The sequence below is a fragment of the Dermochelys coriacea genome, chromosome 12 (assembly GCF_009764565.3).
Source record: "Dermochelys coriacea isolate rDerCor1 chromosome 12, rDerCor1.pri.v4, whole genome shotgun sequence".
In the NCBI taxonomy this organism is placed as follows: Eukaryota; Metazoa; Chordata; order Testudines; family Dermochelyidae; genus Dermochelys; species Dermochelys coriacea.
In genome coordinates, this window is record NC_050079.1 from 17,056,185 (window position 1) to 17,074,943 (window position 18,759).

Genomic DNA, 18,759 nt, shown 5'->3' on the forward strand with positions numbered 1-18,759 from the left:
AAATTCTCAATTTAAATAGATGCTAAACAGTAATATGAAAATAAACAATGGTAATAAATCCCCATTCAGTGTGGATATTATAAGAATCATTGGGAAACAAGCTCACAAGGGATTTTTCTCACCGTAGTCAGTATCTGGCTGGTCTTCAAGACAAATTTGTCTTTGCCATAGTACTTGTGGCATTTCATTTTGTACAAAACATAGTGTATGTTGTTCTGGGTACAGCATCTTTTCCACTATGGCTGCTTTGAACGATTTGTATTTTCACTGTTCTTTGATAGCAAATATTCCTGCTGCTGAAAACCCCTGACTGTGATGCAGAAGGCCCCTTTGTGCCTGGAGCTAACAGTGCATGAAAAGAGCACTCTCAGTCTTTCTTGCTTGACCTTAGTTTCAAACAGCAGTGGAGTGGAGTAACCAATGTTATCTATCAAAAATCCTGAATTATATTAAATCTGAGGTACAAAAATATATCTAGACACGTCACTAGAATGGAGTGCATTTGGGTTTTCTGAGTGAGGTTAGTGGATATATTGGAGGTATAAGAAGAGCTTGTGAAAGAGTTTTCACAAATTAGCTGTTTCTGCTCTCATTTCTCAGAAATCTGAGATAATGGGCAACAGGGTGTCCTGTTACTAGCTGGAAATACGACTAATTCTAACTCTAGACCCTTGGAATGATACATTAGAATTACATACTGTGTGTGATCTACTTTACATCTAATTTAAGGAAATGCATGTTGACACACTTTATAGAGGTGAATTTTAATCTTATAAACCTTTATATTGGATAGGGTATGATACACGTGGCATGAGGCTGCAGACTGGAATAAGGCTGAAGAGCTATACAGAAAAAGCATTAAGAAGCCATAATATATAGTGGTGTAATACTGTGGAGTTACTCACTGTTGTGTGGTGTGCCTCCAAAGCTATATTCAGTAACTGAAACCAGTCCCTTAGTCCCAGTGTGCAAGACTTTCATTATGTTCTTTTATGATCTTCCTGTTTGCATTAACTCTAGTAGTGTGATATAGAACTTCAATAAGGGGGGAGAAACATGCTTCAGTTTCTCATTTCATGCCCCTACCTTCCCCAGCCCAAATCAACAATATACCTTTTCCCCTTGAAAAAACAAAAGTCCAAAAACTGGACTTGTTAAGGGTGAACCATTTGCCAGATGTTTTAAATTAACATATTCCTCACTCTTCTTCTCAGGTGTTGTGCACATCTGTGTGTGGATGCAAACAGATCCACTGTGACTTCTGAGGAATTATCTTCTGGCTTGTGTGCACAACCACTGTCTTTCCTGAGCTAATGACACTTCTTAGGCCAGGTCTATGGTAGTAACTTTTGCTACTACCACAGTGTTGGTTAGATCTGTGACTTTTTTTTTTTAAACAGAATTTCTGTACTGGCAAAAGCTCGATTAAACCATTATACTGGCATAAAAATGCTTTTTCTGATATAGCTTACTTTGCTCTCTGAACCAGTATAAGCTAAAACAGCAATTTTTTGCTGGTATAAGCTGTGTCTGCACTAGGAGGGTATACTTGTACTGACACGCCTTTCTAGTGCAGACGTGGCCTTATTTAGTTGCATAGCGGGACACTTACATTGCAAGCCTTAAACTAAGTTCTGTTTCTAATGATGGCCTCACCATACAACACTAAAATAGTTGAGAATGTATGCTGTTGCCTGAGCAGAAACAGCCCAGCCCCTCTCGCTTAGATTTGCATAGAAAACAGATTTTTTAAAATAAATCTTAATTTGTAAAAAATATTAGGGTTAATTTTATCCAAATCCTAGGGTTGAAGAGGCATTTTCAAAGCAGTAGGTAGTCAACTAGAATTTTTTTGATTCTTCCAAAAAATTAATTTCCAAAAATATGTTATTGTAGAGTGTAATAAGTTATCTGAACCGCAGTTAACAAAATCTCTCTGTCATGCCAATGCTGAATATGTCCCCGGAGGTGTGACTGAAGCTCTAGTTGAACACAATATTTAAACTGTGCTGAAGCAGAGTCCTTGTTCAGCTGAGGGCTGCAGAGTTTACAAGCTCCAGTCCTTTGGCATTATGATCTCTGCAAGGCAGGAAATGCAGAGCCAGTGAACTTCCTACAACTGTAAGAGCTAGTTCAGTAGGTTTGAAAGCCTGTGATTGTTGACTTCAGTGTTTGCTGGACTGACTTTCCTGATTATTGTAATTTGTAAATTAGAAGTATTTTGGAAGGATGGAAATAGAACTCTTGTTGAGGTGTTGTAGCTTTCAAAGTACCACAAATGCTCGAACTTCGTTAAAGTGGCTACTTCAGTTTTTCCAAAAATAGCACTTCACTGTCAAAGTTTCAATGATGTTCTGAACAATGGAGGATGCTTACAAATCATTGATTTTCAGGCAATATTTAATGCAACATGTGGAGATTTATCAATGTGCATGTTGTCAATGGAATTCATGTGGCCATGTTTTTATGCATCACATTGATTATTTACTGCAAGGATTTTGCCTTTTTAGTTCAGTTGGTTTTCTTTTCTTTATGTAAAATTTTAACCTCCACCTAGATTGGAGATTAAAAGCTCTTCTCCCAGTTATCTGTCCAGTTCAAAGGTTTTACAGAAGTCCAAGCCTTCTTATTATTGGGGAATCAGTTCAGTTTCTTTAAACGTGACTTGAACTAGTTTTGTAAATGACAGTTTTCTGTCATAATTTAAGTTGTGTGTATTAATTTTTAGAATCAATAGAATACATTATAAGTAAGCTTGGAAGAATTATATTTTTATATTTTTATGATTTTAAGGTTTTTTTTAAATTTTCAATTGTTCAGAATCATGGACTTTAAGCATTTTTTTCCAATTTTTATGGATTAAAATTTTCACAGTTGTGGGAAATTATTGGGGGTGTTGACAATTATTTAATGATAGTAGACACTGAAATTCAAAAAGTAAAAGTTATATAACCGTTAAAACACAAATTATCAAGATCACATGTTAAAATATACAAAATAAAACATCCTTAAATCAAACTCTAATAAGTTCTTAAGCCGCATTTTTCTTTCTTCACCTCTCTGTACATTTCAGTTATTGTAGATGGAAATATTCTTCATCGGTTTGTGTGTGTACTGTGAAATTGATGTTTACTGTTATTTACTGATAAAAATCTAATCCTTCCTAGCTTAATTATGAGAGAGAGGTTGCTCTGATAATATGAAAAATAATCTCTTGGTATTAGTCTGTGAGCTAGCAAAGGGTATGTGTAAGAACATTCCCGGTTCTTCAGTTTTGCATAATTGTTTTTGAACTTAAATTTAAAGAACAAGAATCTCTCTCTCTCTCAGGGTCTTAGTTAGCAGATCAGTAATGTTTTGTGGTTTAATAGACAGTTATGTGTTCTGTCCTAGAGGACAAGAGAGGTAGAATGCTCATTCACCCTGCTTCTCTCTGTTAACAGTGACTGCCACACTTGCAAGCTTGCACTGCTGCCCTCACATCTAACACACAAAGCATCTCAGATATAGGGTAGGTTGGGCAGGGTTTCCAGTGGGAGGACAGAGAATCATCAAGAGCTCTGGTTTGCCAAAGGGTTTTCTGCTTCTTCTAAGCGAAGAGGAAAATAAGATTTAATATTTGTCTGGATAGCTCATTGATTTGCAGTCCTGTATTACTGTTGTAATACATCACTGGAGCATTATCTAGAGGAGCAACAAGGGACATTTTAAAGAAGTAAAAAGTCTTACCAAATATATAGAGAATCTAAGGCATTTTTAAAGAGGTATAAAAAGCATATTTATACGGGGTTTTCTGGGGAATTTCTCGTTAGCTAGGCTGGGAGGCCTTGGGGGAGCCAAGCTAAATTGTCTGGGACAACCAGAGTAAGATTTTGTGTTCTTCCCAGGAACTCAGTGAACTAGAAGGCTTGCACTTTTTGTCATTTCCTGAGATACACGTAGCTCCAGACTGCCTTTTTGCTATACTTAAATTATACTTAAACACAAAAGTAGGCTTCAATAGCCTTTGGGTTGTGACACAAACGGAGAAGTTGGGGAACACAAAATCATGGTCCAGTAGCACAAATAAGGGATGGAATGTCAGCCTGAACTATTGCACTTGGAAATTGGTGGTGTGTGTTTGTGTGTGTAGGTGGTCAGTATAACAGTGTTCAGTAGTGTGTAATAGATATGTTTACAGAAGTGTCATTTCAGAATTTGTTTGCTTTAGGACAGTGTGCCATCAGTGCCAATAAAAAAAAAGTCAAAACGTTAAAAATACTGTGTCATAAACCAGTCATGCAGGAACAAACCCCTTGAAATGAAGTAGCGGGACTGGCAGGAATGGTTGTAGGCAGTTATTACATTCATTTCTAAAGCACTCAGTGCTGTATTCACTGGGTATTGGCCTGTGTAGATGCTCTAGTTCAGCATATACATTAAGCTTTATACTGTTTTCAACTTGTGTATCAGTTATTGTCTCTCTCTTGTGTTTTCCTTCTTCCTTCCCAAATCCTCTCAAGTCACACTGCTTGTTCAGTCTCTCTGGACTCAAGTTGCAGGCAGGCATGTTTTTCTCTCCACATCTACATGCAGGATTTGGGGGTTCTAATTGCCCCTTATTTCATCTGCTGAGGTACTCTTCTCCATCAGCTTGCGAGCTGTAGGTGGCTCAGAACCTGTAGGTTGTCAGGCTATTCTGCTACCGTGGTAACTGGTTAGGGAGTTGCAGAAGAGGTGGCAATGGGGAGATGAAAAAAGAGAAGATGACAGCACCGAGGATGTGTTTGTGCTGTGTCCTCTGCTGTATTGGCCTTGGCATATGCTGTTGTACCATCTAGTCCACGGGTGGGCAAACTTTTTGGTCTGAGGGCTACATCGGGTTTCCGAAATTGTATGGAGGGCTGGTTAGGGAAGACTGTGCCTCCCCAAACAGCCAGGCGTGGCCCGGCCCCTGCCCCCTATCTGACCCCCCCCGCTTCTTGCCCCCTGGGACTCCTGCCCCATCCAACACCCCTGTTTCCTGTCCCCCTTATCGCCCCTCCGGGACCCCTACACCATCCACTTCCCCTGCTCCCAACTGCCCCCGGAACCCCTACCCCTAACTGTCCCCCGCTGCCCCATCCAATCCCCACCTCCTTCCTGACTGCTCCCCCTGGAACCCCGGCCCCCATTCAACCCCCCGTTCCCAGACCCCTGACCACCACCCCGAACTCCCCTGCCCTCTATCCAACCCCCCGCTCCCTTCCCCCTTCCTGCGCTGCCTGGAGCACTGGTGGCTGGCGGTGCTACAGCCGTGCCACCCAGAGCACCAGGGCAGGCAGCCATGGTGCCCGGCTGGAGCCAGCCACACCACCATGCAGCACAGAGCACCAGGTCAGGCTGCGGCTCTGCAGCTGCGCTGCCTGGCAAAAGCTCGCCGCCCTGCCACCCAGAGCCTTGTGCAGATTTTGTTTTGAGACCCCAAAATACAGACTGTGGTCACTTCTTTTTTCCTCCTGTATCTTTGTGCAGTGCCTCCCAAGTATTTTGATTTGTTACTCTCACTTCAGCTGTTGCAGAAGAGGAACAAAATCTTTCCATTACTTGGGTCTAACTCAGCGCTGTCAAATACATTAAAATGGGCAGGTATTTTTAAGGGGGGATATTTTACTTTCTCTTTTTCTTGCTATCTTGAAAGCTTCTCTACCTACATGTTTATTCCTTTTCCATTTGCCAGACTTTGCTTTGTTTCTTCACACCCCCAGCCCTTGGACTACCTGAGTTTCCAGTGGAGAGTAAGCTAACATGGCATTGAATCATTTACATGCTCTGCTGTGGGAATAGGTTCAAATTTCTGTTGCAAAAAGAGCATTAGAGAAGAAAGCACTGTTTTTTTGGAAGTGTAGGAAGGACTTGCCCAGTCTGGCATTAGGCCCTGACACTGCCTTAGTTTTTCTCTTCTTCCCCAGCTAATCAGACATTACATTGCAAGTGTTTTCTCAGTCACTTTCCCCTTTTTGGAGTCTGATTTATTAATTTAAAGTTCAAAGCAACCCGTATCTTCCCCCAGCCCACCTGGCTAGCTCACACTCACAGGGTTCCTAGTCTGAGCCCTACTTAGACTTTCCTCCAAGCAGTTCCTGCTCCCTGCAGTTCTCTCTCTCAGATCTTTTACCTAGCAGCTCTGGAGAGTTACTCAGCGTAGGCCTCCTTACTGGCCCTTTTCTGACTGTTCTTAGTCCAGTGGTTCTTAGTTCTCATTCCTAGATCTACTTTCTCAGGTGTCGCTTCTCGGACTGAATTTATATCCCACAAGCAAGCCCCATTCTTAGTCACATGCTCCCCATCATGTGGCCCTGATGTTCATTCCTTCCATGTGGGGAGGTGGGTTAAACCTGGCACAGATGAGGTTGAGCCCCTTAAAAGGCCAGCTCACCCCGTGACGTGGAAACAGTGTTTTTTGTTTTGTTTTGTTTTTAGGTAGCAGCTATTGCCTTATTTCACTTTTAAATGGTAGAATGAAAAATAATTCCTGGATAGGTTCCCTCCATATCAGAACAATTTTAAGGTAAATTGAGTGAGCATTAAAAACCTCCAGAAACTCAGAAATTACCCCTCCCCAGGGCTGCAGCCAAACTAAGGCATCTCTGTTATTAAAAACGATAATTTCGTTAGTAAATCAAGATGAATAAGATTCTGGCTAAAGTTTTGGACTGAGGGATTGTAAAATCTGATCCTTCCAGACACAGCAGGTGTTCTCCAAGAAATGGAAGACATGAGAACTTTATCGATAGAGTGTGGAACATTATTAATCCTGTGATAACCTCTTCTTGGATTTGGAGGTCTTTGATTATATAAGTGAACAATACTGGGGCAGAGGGTTGAGGTGTGCGGGGGGATGAGGGCTCCGGCTGGAGATGAGGGCTCTGGGGTGGGGTTTAGGGTGCAGGCTGCCCTGGGGCTGGCAGGGAGAGAGGACTACCCGCTGCAGCAGCCCCACGTCCCGGGGAGCGGTGCCTTTCCCTGCTGCAACAGCTCTGGGGCTGGGGGAGAGGCGTCTCCTTGCTGCAGTCCTGCACGCTCCAAGCTCTCCACCCCCTATTCCCCACCTCACCCTACATCTCTCTCCTCTCCAGGCCCCAGGGGCTGCGTGCCTGCATGGCTCTCCTCATCAGGTGTGCGGCCCTTGTTGGGGTCCTGTGTGGCTATGCAGGAGCACGCCTTAGCGGGAATGCAGGAGGAGATGCGTATCCTCCCCACACTAATCCTTCAGAGTTCGTTCTGGAAAGATAGTATTCCTGTATAACCTTTCTGCATCCCTGCATCCCCAGTGGCAGCTGCTCCCTGTGGGAATCCTGTCAGCATGTCCCTGGGGGTATAGGCTTCTGAGTGGATGGCCCACATCTTCTGCTGTTCATCTAGCCTGTGATGATCTGGGGGGCAAGGGGTGGAGGAAGGCTGGGTTGGCCAAATAGCCTATTCTGCACCACCCACCATTGGAACAGTTATAGAGAAAACTTCATGAGGAAAATCATGTGACTTTTCCCTCTCCTTTTGCCTTCTGCTTTCCTGAGAAGGTCTCCTCTCAATTTGGAAGTTGGATCCCTGAGCCAGCCACGCTTATTTGTCACAATTACTAACTGTCATTCTGCTTCCCATCTTCCTGACCACGCTGGGTATGTCTACACTGCAATTAAACACCTGTGGCTAGCCTGCGTCAGCTGACTTGGGCTTTTCGGCTTCGAGCTGCAGGGTTGTTTCATTGCAGTGTAGATGATTTGTGCTCGGGGACCCTTTCTCTCATGGGGGTCCCAAAGCCTGAGCCTCCGCCTGAGCTTGAACATCTACCCTGCAGTTAAACTGTCCCGTAGCCCAAGCCCCGTAAACCCAAGTCAGCTGACACGGGCCAGCCGCGGGTGTTTAATTGCAGGGTAGACCTACCGGTTAAGGATTTGTCTCAATGGAGACTTAGGGCATGTCTACACTACTGCCCTAAGTCAACCATCATTAGGTCCTATTTCTACACTACCCTCTTCCTGTTGTTGGTGTTTGTCCTCACCAGAAGTGCTTCCACTGATTGAAGAGGGGTGGTTGGGGCTATGGGGGGCTGACTGCCCTCCTTGCAGCTCCCTGCCAAGAGCCCAGCTACCCCCCCACCAAAGTTCTTGGTTCCACGCTCCCAGTTGGGAGAGGGAGCCAGCTGACCGAGTGTCTCTCCTCCCTGCTCGGAGTGGGGGATGGCAGCTGCCTGGGCTTCTCACCTCCCTGAGTGAGGTTCCGTGAAATTGACAAGACAGCCAACAGCCAACGTAAGTAATGCAGTGTCTATGCAGACACTGCATTGCCCTAACTACACCGACACGAGCCCTACGCCTCTCGTGGTGGTGGAGTTAATACATTGGTGTAGTAGAGCACTTAAATCGGCGGGACAAGGCTGTAGTGTGCACACTGACATAATTAGGTTGATGTAATGTGCCTTATATCGACCTAACTGTGTAGTGTAGACCAGATCTTTGTGTGCGGCAAATTGAGATGTGGATCTACAGCACTCTAGTCTGCTGCATGCTAACTGGCTGCCTGGACCCTGCCGCTGCTCATTAAAATATCCATAGTGGGCTTTGACATACTGCTTTTTGAACAGCGTCCACATGGGAACTTACTGTGCGGAAAGTTAGTGCTCTGTACTTTCACATCCTAGCTTGCCATGGACTAAGTCTCTATATAGACAAGCCTTAAGTATATAAGCCTTAAGTATGTAACGGAAGAGGAGAAGGACCTTGGTTGATCATAGGATGACTATGAGCTGCCAATGTGATATGGCTGTGAAAAAAGCTAATGCGGTTTTGGGATGCATCAGGAGAGGCATTTCCAGTAGGGATAAGGAGGTTTTAGTACCGTTATACAAGGCACTGGTGAGACCTCATCTAGAATACTGTGTGCAGTTCTGGTCTCCCATGTTTAAAAAGGATGAATTCAAACTGGAGCAGGTACAGAGAAGGGCTACTAGGATGATCCGAGGAATGGAAAACTTGTCTTATGAAAGGAGACTTAAGGAGCTTGGCTTGTTTAGCCTAACTAAAAGAAGGTTGAGGGGAGATATGATTGCTCTCTATAAATATATCAGAGGGATAAATACAGGAGAGGGAGAGGAATTATTTAAGCTCAGTACCAATGTGGACACAAGAACAAATGGGTATAAACTGGCCACCAGGAAGTTTAGACTTGAAATCAGACGAAGGTTTGTAACCATCAGAGGAGTGAAGTTTTGGAATAGCCTTCCAAGGGAAGCAGTGGGGGCAAAAGATCTATCTGGCTTTAAGATTCTACTCGATAAGTTTATGGAGGAGATGGTATGATGGGATAATGGGATTTTGGTAAGTAATTGATCTTTAAATATTCAGGGTAAATAGGCCAAATCCCCTGAGATGGGATATTAGATGGATGGGATCTGAGTTACTATAGAAAATTCTTTCCTGGGTATCTGGCTGGTGAATCTTACCCATATGCTCAGGGTTTAGCTGATTGCCATATTTGGGGTCGGGAAGGAATTTTCCTCCAGGGCAGATTGGAGAGGCCCTGGAGGTTTTTCGCCTTCCTCTGTAGCATGGGGCATGGTTGACTTGAGGGAGGCTTCTCTGCTCCTTGAAGTCTTTGAACCATGATTTAAGGACTTCAATAGCTCAGACATGGGTGAGGTTTTTCATAGGAGTGGGTGGGTGAGATTCTGTGGCCTGCGCTGTGCAGGAGGTCGGACTAGATGATCAGAATGGTCCCTTCTGACCTTAGTATCTATGAATCTATAACGTGGTTAATACTTGATTCCCTAAAGGACTAATAGCATTTTTTTGTTTTGGATACTTTGTTTGTTTTCTATTGCTGTGGTTTCTTTTATACTTTAGGTATAATATACTAATACTGTACATCCTCTCAGAAGAGGAAATGCTTTTGAGTCACCTTTCATTGCTATACTGTGGAAAATTTAAGTTTTATCTTTATCTTTTTTATTTTACATATATCTAATTTATTGTAAAACAGAAAGGTAATTGTGACTGTATTTCCCTTCCTCACAGGGGTGTTGTGAGGATAAACACATGAAACATTTTGAGAGGTTCAGATACTATAAGCGTCTAATATAGATAGATAAAATTTTTGGGGGCCAGTTATATTCTAAAAAGTGGCAATTAAAAATATCATAATCCCGTCCCATCTTACTGCAAGTAGGGGCCCCTGAGGAAACTTTGCCTTTGTCTATAAGGGAAATTACTTCCTGTGAATGAAATTCAGTCCATAGTTATACAAGCCCAGCAGAAATTGGAATGTTTCTTTGAACACTAAGTTGTTAGCTGGAGTGACAGAAGAACCCATGCTTTCTGCGTTCTGTTTGACTGACATCCTGTGGCCATATCACTTTAAGGAAAAGGAGAACTATAAAATATTAAATTCTTTCAGAAGCAGTTCCTTCAGAAGCCATTGCCATGCGCTGTCTAATGCTGCTTTGACACACACATCTGTCATGGAAACAGATGTTGCCCTATAAATCTTCTCAGATGTCTCTGATGGTGTGATGCTATAGATATTCTCATTTTGTTTAGGAAGGGCATCTCCTACAAGAATGAACAATCTGATGTGTGCATATCATATGTGTCAGTATTTAATTTACATGCACACACCTGTGTGAGTATCACCTGTTTGAGTATTATGGCATTATCTGGAAAATATTATTACAAATGTTAATTGGGAAGATCATAGCTACAGCATTTAGGAGGCAAAGTAATTTCCTGGGGAAGAGAGAGCAGGAAATATAATTTAAAAATCAGTTATCAAGGTCAATCACCTTTCCCTTCTTTTTAAAAATAATTTTATTTGAAAGCAAAGTCACAAAGCTACTTAAATAAAGCCAAAGAAACATGGTGCATTCTTAATACTGTCATGCCACTCAGTGGTTAAGGACAGTTCCCCCAAATGGCACAGCTGACATCAGCAGTGTAGATTTCTGGATCCCAACAAATTGAACTACTTGGGCTATGAGCTTACCTGGATAGGTTAGCTGGGGAAGAGTTGGGACACCATCATATGGTATAATGCACTGCATTGTATTGCATATCTCTGTACTATCAGAGATATTTGCCATTCTTTCTAAGTTGTATACAATACTACAGTGTATTATCCATGTCTGAGACAAGATCAAATCTACCATATCTCAATGAGGTGTTTTGGGTTGAACTCAACTGAAGTCCATTTATTATAGTAGTGTGTGCTACTGTTATTAATCACTGTGATTAAGAGTAAGGTGGTGTTTCCATTGTCAATGCTATTGTTGGAGGCATCTTTCCTTATTTAAAAAAAAATTGCCATCTGAACTGAAACATTATGCACACTGTATCACCCTAGCAGTGAATCTTTCACCACATTTAGGGGGAAAACTTTTTGGGGGGTGGGTCTACTATCATTTTGAGTTTTCCCTCTCTCGTTTCAAATGTAGTTTTTTAAAGTCATATTTGCTGACCAGTAGCTCCAGTGCATGTCAGCAAGTTGACGGTGCTGTGACATCCTCAAGGTCCTCCGTTTTTGGTTTTTATTTTGCTTAGAACTTCCCAGGAGTTTATTAGTGTTTATTACAAAAAATTAAAACCAAAAAGTAGTGAAAACTGATTCAAAAATTAACTTCAGGTTTATTTTGGAGGGTAAATATAGGGGTTAATATTAATTATTAATTAATATTAATATAGGGGATGAGAGAACAGAAAATAGCAACAAATAGAGAAAAGTAAGAGTATTGAAAGTGAAAACATTTTAATGCTCTGGTGTATTTCATGAACTATACATCAACAATACCTGTATATATATGCACATGTGTGTATATTCTGCTACATTGTCTTACTTTAACAGGCAGCCTCTCATTTACACTTAGATGTGTTTATGTGAATAATAAATTAGTCTGTCTAATGTATTATATTTTCTTAACATAATCAAGTATTTCCATGTACTTGAGTGGTCCAAAATTGGGGTGAAAATCAATTTAAAAAAAAAAGTTTTGTAAAACCAGGGAATATTTTGGTAAAAATTGACAACAAAGGGCCGTAGACAGCCTTCATTCTGAAAGTCCAGTCCAGGTAGGGATATATGCATGCGTTTTATTCTTCCTGGACTCAAGCTATTGTTTTCTTAGCTCTGCAAGACTGTCAGTGTAGAATTGAAATAGTTTGTGCCTTGTATGGTTTGCATATGTAACAAAACTTACATACCCATTTCTCAAAATTGTGTTTTAACTGCTGGGAGTGGATGTCTTGTTTACCTATACCTTATCAAGTCCTTGTCCCTTCAGAGATAGGTCTTCCAAACCTCAGAATCCTGGGCTTTCATCTGCTGTATTTTTTCCATTTTAATTTCCTTTCTCTCAAAGGCCTGTGTTATCAAAATCCCCTCCCCAGGAGGAAAGGAGTACTTGTGGCACCTTAGAGACTAACAAATTTATTTGAGCATAAGCTTTCGTGAGCTACAGCTCACTTCATCGGATGCATTTGGTGGAAAATACAGAGGGGAGATTTATATACACACACAGAGAACATGAAACAATGGGTTTTATCATACACACTGTAAGGAGAGTGATCACTTAAGATGAGCCATCACCAGCAGCAGGGGTGGAAAGGAGGAAAACCTTTCATGGTGACACGCAAGGTAAGCTATTTCCAGCAGTTAACAAGAACATCTGAGGAACAGTGGGGGGTGGGGTGGGGGGGAGAAATAACATGGGGAAATAGTTTTACTTTGTGTAATGACTCCTCCATTCCCAGTCTCTATTCAAGCCTAAGTTAATTGTATCCAGTTTGCAAATTAATTCCAATTCAGCAGTCTCTCGTTGGAGTCTGTTTTTGAAGCTTTTTTGTTGAAGGATAGCCACCCTCAGGTCTGTAATCGAGTGACCGGAGAGATTGAAGTGTTCTCCGACTGGTTTTTGAACGTTATAATTCTTGACGTCTGATTTGTGTCCATTTATTCTTTTACGTAGAGACTGTCCAGTTTGACCAATGTACATGGCAGAGGGGCATTGCTGGCACATGATGGCATATATCACATTGGTAGATGCGCAGGTGAATGAGCCTCTGATTGTATGGCTGATGTGATTAGGCCGTATGATGGTGTCCCCTGAATAGATATGTGGACAGAGTTGGCAATGGGCTTTGTTGCAAGGATAGGTTCCTGGGTTAGTGGTTCTGTTGTGTGGTGTGTGGTTGCTGGTGAGTATTTGCTTCAGATTGGGAGGCTGTCTGTAAGCAAGGACTGGTCTGTCTCCCAAGATCTGTGAGAGTGATGGCTCGTCCTTCAGGATAGGTTGTAGATCCTTGATGATGCGTTGGAGAGGTTTTAGTTGGGGGCTGAAGGTGATGGCTAGTGGCGTTCTGTTGTTTTCTTTGTTGGGCCTGTCCTGTAGTAGGTGACTTCTGGGTACTCTTCTGACTCTGTCAATCTGTTTCTTAACTTCAGCAGGTGGGTATTGTAGTTCTAGGAATGCATGATAGAGATCTTGTAGGTGTTTGTCTCTGTCTGAGGGGTTGGAGCAAATGCGGTTATATCATAGAGCTTGGCTGTAGACAATGGATTGTATGGTGTGATCTGAGTGAAAGCTGGAGGCATGTAGGTAGGAATAGCAGTCAGTAGGTTTCCCAGGAGGGTTTCTGTTCCTTCTGAGTCAGGTGTTGCCATATCTGCTGGAGCAAGGGTTCTCAAACTTCATTGCACTGCAGCCTCCTTCTGACAACAAAAATTACGACAGGATCCTCGGAGGGGGGGACTGAAGTCTGAGCCTGCCACACCCTCCTGCCCACAGTGGCGGGGCCAAAGCTAAGCCCCACTGCCCCAGGCAGGAGAACCAAAACCTGAGCCCCAGTGCCCTGAGCTGGGGGCTCAAAGCAGAAGCCTAAGGCCTTCAGCCTCAGGCAGGAGGCCTGTAACCTGAGCCCTGCCACTTTGGTTTCGGCCCCAGGTGGTGGGGCTCTGGCTTCGGCTTTGGCCCTGGGCCCCAGCAAATCTAAGCCATTAAAATGGGGTCACGACCCACTTTGGGGTGCCGACCCACAGTTTGAGAACCGCTGTGCTAGAGGGATTTGCCAGAGGTAGACAAGAGGTAATGGCTTCTCATCTTCTTTATGCTGACTCCAATTTGTTTCTGTGGTTTTTCCTTTTATGCTGCTTTGTCACTTTCCTGCTGCCCAAGCAAAGGAAGGAATTAAGATGAAAAATTTCTGTGTTTTTAGATCAAAATTAGATCTAATGTTTAGAATGGCCCATGGGGATAGAACTAGCAGTAATGGGATGAATTAAACAAAGGAAATCTTAGGCTGAATATCAGGAAACATTTTCCAGTAGTGAGATCTAATAGTGTGTGGGATAATCTCCTATCACTTAGGTCATTTTCAGACTGGACTGGACAAAGCATTTGAAAATACACTTTAGGAACAATCTCCCATTGGCGGTGGGATGGATAAAATGACCTACTAGGTCTTTCTCATCTCTAATTTATCTGATTCTACAGTGCTCTGGATTTGCTAACCTCCTGTAGATTTTGTGACAAAAGAAGACTAAATGACCAGGAAAATCATGCTTTCTAGAAGATACTTTATTCATTTTTATGGGGATTTCAAAGCACTTTAAGTTTCATTGTTCTTGATGGAAGGTGTGTCTCTCTGCCCCACATCCCTTATTTCTTTTTCTCTACCCCTTGACTATCCTATATTGGTGCCTTGAAGTTTAAAAGAAATGCTGCCTTCTTCCTTTAACGGCCCTTCCCTCATTTCCCCCAACTCCTCCCCTCCATTCCCCCAGATATCTCTTTTTCTCCTTTCATAACAGGCAGTACAAAAGCTGTACCCCTAACACTAAACTCCTGCTATGCCTCTTCAGAAGTTCATCACGTTCTAGCTATTATTTTACACAGGGCCTGATACCACGGCCTCCAATGCCTCTCCCATCTTGCAGTAGACCAGAATGATCCCACTGCATACTGAGTGGAGCTCTTGCTCAGTCCATTGTCTGAGGGGCTTATTTTTTTGGACTGACAGCAGCTTGCTGATCCAGGTTGTTGAGTAGTTTCTGTAGGCTTTCCATTTCCAAACTTGGATCTGGAGGGAGGGGAGAGAGAAGAAGGATGCCATACATCAGAGCTGTGAATCGGCAAGAGGCAGCTGCAGTGGTTTTTCCATTCATATTTGTAGATGTAGAAATCAGGAGAGGCTAAATAAAACTCCCATAATGAACAATTTCTTCAGCTGTTGCACAAGTTTCTATCTTGCGGAATGCTGAAAGACATTGTAGCGGTAGCTGGTACTTAAAGACTTCCAGATTGAAGTCTAAGATTGGGTCTAAAATAAAAATAACAGAACATATTAAACTGGTCTGGCATTTTCTAAGAAAAAAATCAATATACATTTCACAATAGATGATTGATAGCTGAGATGAAGGTAAATTATGCTAGCCCAAGAGCGGGAATTTTAAACAAAAGACTGAAGGAAATACGCAAATGGAATAAATAAACACCGCTGTTTTTCCAAGTTGAATGAGGATATTTGATATTAATCCCTCTGCAGCTATATGAGCTATATGGAACTCCCAGTTTCTTGCCCAAACAGTCTTTGCTTATCACTACAGAATTCTAGAGTCATTTAGGTTGGAAGGGACCTCTAGTGGGCCTTACTCAACATGACCATAAGCGCTAAGTGGATATGAACAATCATTTATTTTTAACATATTAAGCAGAGACACTGTGCTTATTGCTGTAGAAGACAGTAAATATGAAGGTAGCACCCACTTCAAAGGGTTTATAGTGCAACTGGGAGAATCAGAGTTAGGAACTACCATAGCCAATTTCCTCCCTTATTTTAAAAACTAATATAAACTGACTTGGAGAGACTTGGTGGGTGAGGTAATATCTTTTATTGGCCCAACTACTGTGGTGAGAGAGAAAAGCTTTTGCACTTACCTAGAGCCAAAGGATCCAAGTAAATTATGCCCTGGATTTATTTTATAATCTTTTGTTTTTTGTTTTTTTGAAATGGGAAAACTGTTCAAAGGCTGGACATGTCTTGTGGCTCTCACTCTGAGACAAATGGCTGTTGTACTTTTAGAGGCAGAATAGCAGCAGAGGGGAAGGGTTAAAAGATGTGTGCAGAAACCTACCATTGGATTGTACTATGGGTGGGGCATGTGCTCAGCATGCTTATCTCTTTGTATTGGAGTACTCGTGTGACCCACCCTTTTCTGGGTATATCTTCAGCAAAGCCATATTATTAAATGACTTGCTGATTCTAGAAGAACCAAAATGGAGCCATAGAAAAGAACTGACAAATGCATAAGCCCCAATCCTGCTCCCAGTAAATTTGTTAGTAAAAATTTATTTCAGTGGGAGAAGGATCCAGCCTATATGTTGTAACTCACTTTTTCAGCTTTTAGCCCTTTCCCTCATTTTATTATTCTACAGCATTGGGAGTGTTCATACTGCTGTACAAAAGGTAAAGTAAGTTCGAATTTTGATGCAACTATACATCAAGTTTGTGATCAACTGCCTGCTTATTTGCATGTTTTACTAGCCATGCCTTGTTTCTAACACACATGCCTTTTGGATGGTTTTGGCACTCATTGTGTGAGTTATTAGACAGATACATACAGAATACAGAACAGAGAAATGAAAAACCACATATTTTGCTTGGAAATGTTGTCCGTATTTCACAAAGTTTTGACAAGATCAAACCTCTAACTGAATTATCTGGCTTGTGGACAATTCTGTTCTTAGATCTGCTGATCTAATGTGTAACCATTACCTTATATACCCACCAATCAAAACAACCAAATGACCAATTTACTTAAGGCTACATACATTGTATTTAAAAAAAAATCATAGTGAGTTGTGAAGCCTGTAATGTTAATTGTCTGTTAGCACATAATAACTGCTGTAATTATGTGCATTGTATTTTTCGTTCACTTTAAAAGTTGGTGATCAGCTAAATCTTCCACTTAGAATTTTGCTACTCATTTTAAAAAAGATTAAAAGCCCTCCATAGAAGTTAATAGTATGATCTCATCTGTAAACCTGGACTTCCGGGTGTTATTTTTTAACCCTGAGTCGTGGTTGTCTAAATGTGTTATATATAAAAATCATAGATATAGAAAATCTATACTGCTTGACCAGTCAGACCTACACTCAGTTTTTCTGGAGTCCAGCTGCGAGAGAGCCCTCAGCACAAATTGCTAGCCTATTGCATCCCACAGTCACTGTAAGGAAGTGGGCCAAAAGCTCCTCCGTGTGGGATTAAAGGAATGTGTAATGGATTAAAGATCAAAAATGTTAATTAAGAAACGGTCTTTTCTAATAAGATGCCTTCAAGGGCACAGTACCAAAAATGGGGAATTGTCTCCTTTTGGCAACACAGCTTCTGTTGTAATGAAATTGAAGTGCCTGGGTAAGGGAGGAACAAATGTAAGCCTCATTTTAAAGACATTAGCTTCAAAAGGAACAAATTAATTAGCAATAAAAAATAGGAATACAAAAGTAAAACTGACATTAAAGCTGAATGTTACTGCACAGCGTGCAGATTTAGACATGTTCGCTGCAGCTTCACGTTTCCTTACGTACCGTTGTGACTGAGAAAGATGGACTACTTCAGTTCATTGATATTTAAGCAGCACTAAAGTACTTTGGCTGCAAAATACACTTTTGCTGGAAGTTTTGATACACTTGAAGTGAATGCATGCAAGTGTTTGGTTTTTTGTTTGTATTTAATTTTCTAGGCACACAAAGTTTAGCACATTCATTGCTGGTGTAAAACTTCTACACAGTATTTATGGAGAAAGCATTTGTCTCTGTTTAGAAGAGAGAAGTACCAAAACTCAAAACTGTGGTATTCCTATTTCCTTTAAACTGGAGAACTTTAAACTTTACATATAAAATGAAGTTCAGGGTAACATTTTGTGCAAAACCCAGAAGCTGTTTTTGAGGTCTGTGAAACATTATTGCACTGTGAACATCATTATAACTTAATGTGTTTTCTTAAATTCTTGACAGTCACTGAAACTGCTGTTTTGTTAGCAAACAAACTCTGTTACATTTTCTTCTGTTAAACTCATCAAAAGGCTGGAAGGAAAAGTCAGGTAATTTTAGCCGAGTTTTTCCTTGTGGTGGCCACTTCTCATCCCTTCCCACGCTTTCCCCGCTCCTAATGTCTTAATGCTGAAAGCTACAGCATTTCTTTAGCAAGTTGTTTGCTAGCATAAAATGGAGGGACTTGTAGGCAAATTTCTTATCTCTCAGTTGGTAGTTTTCATTTGGATCAAGAAAACCACGGCCACTGAGATGCCCTCTGTGTAGTATGTGTATATATTTTAAGCCTCTAGCTGTTGTTTGAACCACAGCTAGAGAGCATTTTCAATTTGAAAGAAATATTGGTGCACATATGCACACCAGTGGATATGTATGTCAAGGAAGGGTTTGACTAAAACATCTTGGCATAGGGAACTACTTGAGGACAGTGCTCCACAATTAGGTTTGTATCTCTAGCTCTATACATTTTATCTTAACTACAAAGAACATTTTGGTGCAGAGATGATATAATCACATGAAGGACTGTAGTTTATGTGGCTGGTTTATTACCTGTTAATCTAAATTCTAAAAACACAAACACAAAACAGGAGAAAGAGACAAATGATGTGAGAATACTTTCACTAGCTAAATGGTGGGTTTTTTTTCTATTCCCCTAATTTAATTTAGGATAGGTTCAAATATGGAATCAGATTAGGTGAGACTAGAGT

General features: G+C 41.5%; 1 protein-coding gene across 10 annotated transcripts in view; it reads left to right on the plus strand.

The window, feature by feature from the left end:
* The window catches only part of ZNF423 (zinc finger protein 423), a 324,001-nt gene that overhangs the window by 71,138 nt on the left and 234,104 nt on the right, over nt 1-18,759 (plus strand). The window lies entirely within an intron of this gene.